The sequence below is a fragment of the Myotis brandtii genome, unplaced genomic scaffold (assembly GCF_000412655.1).
Source record: "Myotis brandtii unplaced genomic scaffold, ASM41265v1 scaffold656, whole genome shotgun sequence".
NCBI lineage: Eukaryota > Metazoa > Chordata > Mammalia > Chiroptera > Vespertilionidae > Myotis > Myotis brandtii.
Window position 1 is genome coordinate 579,834 of NW_005370548.1, and position 7,819 is coordinate 587,652.

Here is a 7,819-nt window from a genome sequence, read left to right on the forward strand (position 1 = left end):
TGTAGATAAACACACAAACAAACAAATAAAAAGAGAAAGATTTTCCTTACAGTAGAAATCCAACTAATAAATGAAAACAAGAATAACTGGATTAGAAAATCACCATTTGTCAATCTTCACAACAGATTCAGAAAATAATCATCGATGGATGTTAAAATAGTGGACAGATCACGCCGGTTTGGCTCAGTGGATAGAGCGTCTGCCTGCAGACTGAAGGATCCCAGGTTCGATTCCGGCCAAAGGCACATGTCCAGGTTGTGGGCTCAATCCCCAGTAGGGGGCGTGTAGGAGGCAGCCAATCAATGATTCTCTCTCATCATTGATGTTTCTATCTCTCCCTCTCCCTTCTTCTCGGAAATCAATAAAAACATATTTACAAAAAAAGAACTAGTGGGAAAAAGTTTGAGTATTAACAGGATATTTAAAGAGTCTCCAAGTATCCCTCCCTAAAAATAACTGGTATGTTACAAAACCTAGTAAACACCTTAACCAATCAAAGTTAACCACATCAATAATCAATCACATCATCTGCCTCTTGGCGTGTTGTAATAAGAATACAACATCACTTCTGTGGTATTCTTGCCAAAAAAGTGCATATTCTAACTCTAATTATGAGAAAGCATCAGACATACTGTATTAAGAGACTTTCTACAAAATAACTAGTTCTATATTCTTTTTTTTTTCATTCTTTTTTTTTTTCTCAATGTCTCCCCATTCACAATACAGACCAGGCAAAGAGCTTGAGCTGAGGTGTATATGGGGTGAGTTTACTCACTCTGCCTCCTATTTCTGTACAGTCAGTGTAAGCACACAGCCTGTGGTAAGCACCAGGAGGCCTAGTTCTATAGTCTTTAAAAACATCAATATCATGAAAAACACAGACATTACTATTCCACTTAAAGGAGCTTGATAACTGCCACACACAAAAAATCTGAGGTTTTGTCTTTTTTTTAATATTTTATTGATTTTTTACAGAGAGGAAGGGAGAGGGAGAGAGAGTCAGAAACAAACATCGATGAGAGAGAAACATCGATCAGCTGCCTCCAGCACACTCCCTACCGGGGATGTGCCCACAACCAAGGTACATGCCCTTGACCGGAATCAAACCTGGGACCCTTCAGTCCACAGGCTGACGCTCTATCCACTAAGCCGAACCGGTTAGGGCTGAGGTTTTGTCTTTATAAAAAAACATTAATCGGACAACTGACAAAATCTGAATAAGATTTGTGGAAACTCATTCTTATTAAGAATTACATAATAGTATTATACAATGTTAATTTCCTGACTTTGATCATTGTATTGTGGTTACGTAAGAGAAAGCCCTTATTCTTACAAAATACACACAAATATTTAAGGATAAAGGAGTATCAAATCTGCAAACAACTTTCAAACAGTTCTAGGGAAAAATATATTTGTGTGTATATATATATATGTATATGTATATAGCCACATCACACAATAAACTAACAATTTATAAGACACTTTCACAGCCTTACATAGAAGCTAGAGTAGTCCTTAGAAATATAAATCAATTCACCAAACAAAGACATGAAATCCTCTAATGGCTTCCCCAAACCATTCGGAATAAAGTTGCAATTCCCCAATCTTTCTTGCAATTCTTTATACAAAAGTGGGTCTTGTTCTGTTCCTTATACAGCAAGCTCTTTCTCACCTGAAGAGTTTTGTCTCTTTTGCCTAAAATGCTCTGCACAGATGTGACAGGGCCAGCTCCAGTCACGGAGACCTGGTTCCACAGCAGGTCCTCAGAAAACGCTCCCTGACCCCTGCAGTCATTCTCCACCACATCACCCCCTTCTACTATCTGCACAGCGCTCATCCCCACCTGGCTTTTTTTTCCCTTTTCTTATTTGCTCCTTGATTGTCTCTCCACATTAGAATGTAAATACAAGTAACAGAATGTCTTTTCACAGGGTTATCTCAACATCCAGTATAGTTACTTTCTCAAACGCTTAAGACTGAACACGTCATAACTCAATGTTTTAACTTCAGTAGCCTTTGGAACAGTTTTTTGTAATGTACTTTTTGAGAATCCTAAACCTCAGATCACATAGTAGATACCCAATAATTATTAGCTTAATTTGTTGAATGAATTTCTATAAAATATATGGCCTCATATTTTCAACTTCATACTAGTACAACAAATACCCCCAACATATCCCCTTGCAAATGCACACACACACACACACACACACACACGGGGAGGGGGGTCTTTCCTCTTCCCGGGTGTAGAGGACCCACACTGAAGAGGATCACGCCTCCTTCCTCATTCCCAGCCTCCCCCCCCCCCACTCCCCGACAATACTAGCTGTGGGGGACGAGGACCAGGCCTGGACAAGGAGTGAGGCAGTCACAGCCCGGGGCCAGCGGTGCCTTTTCCCCCACCCGCCTGTCACCTCCGTCTCTGTGACTTCACTCCCGTGGCTGCTCCGACACAGGGTGCTCTCCCACAGTTTCTTACATGTGCTGGCCTGGATTTCTATGTACCTTTTTATTCCTTATTCTGCTTCCTATTAGATTTTTAAGACCTCTGAGTAATGGGTATGAGCCCTAAACCCTGTATCTATACAGACGACATATACACTCAGCACTGAAAATATGTAGACCTAGTCTGACAAAGCAGTTTTGGTTATAGAGGCCATTCTGGGATATACAGTTTGTATTCTTCTAAGTATTGGGGTTTCTGGGACTTTGATGATTTATAGGACAAAATAAATACTTGAAATTATGGCTGTCTCTAAAAAATGTGGGGGGTCTGTATGTTTACACCTCGTACTATATAAAAAAAACCTCAAAATTCTTACAGACCTACATATAAGAACGAAAATTCTTAGACGAAAACACAGATGTGCGTCTTCTTGACCATGGATTCGACAATGGCTTCTTAGAGATGACACCAAATGCATAACTGACAAAAGAAAGCAGGTAAGTTGGCCTACACCAAAATTACAACCTTCTGTGCTTCAAAGACCACCATCAAGAAAGAGAAAAGACAGCCCACAACATAGGAGAAAATATTTGCAAATCATTTACCTGACTTGCATCCAGAATATATAAAGAACTCTTACAACTCAACAATAAAAACATAAATAACCCAACTGAAATATGGGAGCAGGATTATAATAGACACTTCTCTAAAGAAGAGATACAAATGGCCAATAGGAACATGAAAAGGTGCTCAGTACCATGAAGAAAATGCAAACAAAAAGGAGAAGATGCACTTCACAAGAAAGGCTACAATATAAAGACTGACAATAACATGCAGCTGGGGGAATGGGCCCCGCATCAGCGCTAGAAGTGTAAAATGGTGCAACCACTTCGGAACACAGTCTGGCAGTTCCTCAAAGGGTGAACAAAGAGTAACCATATGATCCAGCAAAATGAAAGCATGTGCCCACACAAAAACTTGTACACAAATTTCATAATAGACAAAAAGTGTGAACAACCTAAATGTCCAATCAACAAATAGATACACATTCAATGGAATATTAATTACTCAGCCATAAAAAGGAATGAAACACTGATACATGCTGTAATACCAGTAATCCTTGAAAATATTATGCTAAAGCTGCCAAGCCAGACATAAGAGATCATATATTGTATGACTCCACATGTAAGAAATGTACAGAATAGGCAAATCCATAGTGACAGAAAGAGACTCATGTTGCCAGGAACTCAGGCAAAGAAAGAAAGGACTGCTAATGGGTATGGTCTCTTTAAGGGGAGGAAAATGTTCTGCAGTGGTGCTGTCCACACAACTCTGAATGCGCTAAAAACCAAAAACCAATGACGTGTATACTTCAAAAGGGTGAATTTCATGGTATAGGAAATAAACCTCAATGGAGCTGTTATTTAAAAAGAAACAAATGGATGATACTGTGGGGGTCCAGAACAAGCCCCCACAAAATGTGCCTCAGTGGTATGCAGATTCTTGTGAGCTAAAGGCGATTTTAGCTTCAGGCTCAAGAGAAGCTTCTGCCCACTCCCCTGTAGCTATCCAGGGAAATCTGAATTAGAAGAATTATCAGAGATAACTAACTTCTTTTGACCGATCTATAGGGCAGGGCAAACTTCTACTTACCAAAATCCAAGGCACCTTCCCTCAACCCTAGCTCAGAATGTCTTCGATACCTCCACCCCCCCTTTCTATCTCTGAACCTCCCTACATGTGGGGTTCCCATGCAAATGATTAAATGTGATTTTATATCGTCAATATAAAATCCTGTTGATGTGCTTCTGCAGCTAGCCAAAAGAACCAGAGGGGGGAAGGGGGAATTTTTCCCCTTCCCCACAATCCACAACTGATTTCCATTAATGCCTTATCCACCCAAATATTTTTTTAATGATTTTTAAATTGATTTGGGAGAGAGAGGAAGGGGGGGGGAGAGAGAAATATCGATGAGGAAGGAAGAGAGAGAGAGAGAGAGAGAGAGAGAAACTTCCATCGGCTGCCCCCCGCACCGCCTACTGGGAATGGAGGCAGTAACCTGGGCATGCGCCCTGACCAGGAATCCAACTGAGGACCTGTCCGTGCCCAGGACAACGCCCGACCCCCTAAGCCACAGCAGCCAGGGCCGAATATTTTTTATTTATATGAATTTGATCCACATAAAGACCTGACTTGCCAAAGGGTGAGAAAAAAATTGTGTTGTGTTGGTTGAGGAGGGGATGAACTATAAAAATACAGAAAATTAGTTATTTTCATTACTAAAAAGTTCAATTTCACTAGGCTGAAAAATTAAATATCTATTCAATTTACCAGACCAAATCCACTTTAAAATTCAAACTGACGGTTCTTGTCAAAAATCTCAAAATAGCCCTGGCCGGTTTGGCTTAGTGGATAGAGCGTCAGCCTGCAGACTGAAGGGTCCCGGGTTCGATTCCGGTCAAGGGCACATGCCTAGGTTGCGGGCTTGGTCCCCAGTGGGGGGCGTGCAGGAGGCAGCCAATCAATGATTCCCTCTCATCATTGATGTTTCTAGCTCTCTCTTCCTCTCCCTTCCTCCCTGAAATCAATAAAAATATATTTAAAAAAAAAATCTCAAAATACCACCCTTTCAGAAAGCAAAGAATGCTAACTGATCCAGATTTCTCAAGAGGTGAAATTACTGGTATAATTCTATGAAAGTATCTTTTACAAATCCAAATAGTGTATGTAAAAATGTCTAGCATTTCTGTAAAGTTTATTAACAGGCTAATTTTAGCTTCAATTAGGCTAAAAAGGTTTCTGAAGCTTTAAAAGTTATGTAAACTACTTCCTAAAAATCAGTCAATTTCAAGGGATAAAATAGTTTGATGAACTGGAGGAAGAGGACAGGTGTCCACAGAGATGCATCAAGATGGTTTACTGCTAAGAGACTATGTATCCATAAAATGTATCCATCAAATGCCAAGCCTTTTACTCACACACACAACACAACAGAAACACACACACCTATTTTCCAACTACATCCGCATCCACCCATGGACGCCATAATTACATGTATCACCCATGGCACACAAAAGCACTAGGGACCAGCTGGTTTGTGTTTTCTTCACCCAGTGCTGACAGGTAGCGGTGAATCACACATTCTCTGAGTCTCATCTGCCTTGTGATCCGTGACACGTGCCCCCAACATCTAAGGTTAAGGATGTAAATTGAGACTACAGATCATTTTCTCTTTCCCATGAGGCTGCTCCGCACACTACAAATATGGAACGACCACCCTGAGTGTCACTGGGGCCAAACTCACATAACAGTAACCGTCCCAGACTCAAATCTGGAGCAAACTAAGGAACTGCAGTACTTTTCATTTGAATAAGACATGACCATTATCAAAATGTGGAGCATCCTCTATAGAAAGAAAGCTGTGCTGATAATACATATCAACACACTGAGCACTCCCCCCGCCCAACATTTTTAGAGACCGCCATAATTTCAAATATTTTGTCTCACAAATCATCAAAGTCCCAGAAACTCTAATACAAACTGCATATCCTAAAATACCTCTATGACCAAAAATACTTCGTCAGACTAGGCCTGCACATTTTCATTGCTGAATATATGATACATGGTCTCTCTAGAGTTGAGGGTTCACACCAATTTCTCAGAGGTCTTAAAAATCTAATAGGGAAGCAGAATAAAGACTTTATAAAAAGATAAATTAAATCCAGGATGGCATGTTTGAGAAGAAGAAAAAAAGATGAAAGTCCTACACAAGAGAGGAATGAATAGATCCCTTGGGGTTGAAGTCGGCAAAAAGGTTTCTCAGGGGACAAGCATCAACTGAGCCCAGAGTAAAGAATATCCATGGAGGCCGGCGGAAGAGGGTTTAAAACAGAAAAAGGGCATAAAGAAAGGCCAACTGGAGGCCCTTCGCAGTAACAAGTAAGTTCATTTGCTGGAACTAAGGACTCACAAAGGGAAAAAGGAAGAGTTCAGTCTGAAGAATGGACCAGATTATAGAGAAACTTGACCACCACACCAGGAGCGTACACTTTACTCTGCACGCGATTAGGAGTGCTCTGGAAGTTTTTATGTTATGATCCGAGCAAGTGAGACTGTTAAGATGTGCAAGATCTTATTTACCCAAAGCACAAGCAGAGCACAAACATTCCAAAGGAAACACCGCATCAGGGAAAACCGGGTCAAAGCCCTGGTACAAGAGGCTACTATGGGGGGAGGGGCGTGAGCAACCCTCAGAAACGGACAGTGGGTGAGTTAAACAGCTCCCATTTACTTAAAGTCTCCATTTACCATAAGAGTAAAGTAAGTATAAAGCGTGTTAAACTGCTCACTATATCGATTACACATAAGGAGACAATCTACCCAATACTGTACAACTAGACTGTGCGTTCCCAAATCATGTTAATCCTCAGGTTGGGATGTGATATGTACAGAGCTGGATCAAGACCATGAGCGTAAAATTAACCTAAGCCCACATCAAGAGTAAATAAATGGGTGTCTGAAGCACGAATAAGAGGTGTTGAAACATCAACCGAAACAGAAATCCCTCACGACAAATATCCTCCCCCAAAATGAAGATATCATGCCTGTCCTCTTAGTCCCCTAATTCCCCAATAGGAGCGATGCTGTGAAATTTTAGTATAAGGAGGTGACTGGCTGCATATCTCTTGTCATAAGAACCAAAAACCAAGGCGGAGCCAGGTTGCGCATTTCTTTAAAATCACCTCATTTAATTACCGAAGAGGAGCGACCCGGCGTTATTTCCCACGTCGTTTAGGTGACTTCCCCAAGGCCCGTGGCACAAGCCCAGATCAAGATCCTAATGGCTCCCGGGCTTATGGCTTGTGCACGGAGGCATCCCCGTTTGATCCAAACAGGGGTTCCCTGGCGGTCACCCGGGTGATCAGGCCACCAGCCCACCAGGGCCCCCCACCAGGAGCACCTCTCACTGTGCACAGGCCCCGGGGCCCAAGAGGCCTCCGCGCTGTGCTGCTCCAACAGCCTTCTCCCCGGCAGCATCGCAGAGCAGACAGGCCAGACTGGGGAGCGGGGAGGGCGCTCAACCTGACAGCCTACGGGGTCACGGAAAAGGGGGCGCAGCGGCCTGGAATTCAAAACCCTCCACCAGTTTCAAACCACCAGTGATGTCAGAGCTAAGGGGCCGGTCCGAACTTCCCGGCGGAACCGCGCTGCCTGCCCCGCGCCTGATGCGGGTCCTCACGGCCCTTTTGTCTGCGAAGGGTCCACACGAGCTGCACCGAGAGAACCACCGACTCGCTCGGACAGTCGTGACCCGGAGCGAGAGGGGTCAGCCGGTCCCCTGGCCGCAGCTCCTCCAGGCCCCCCCCCACCCCA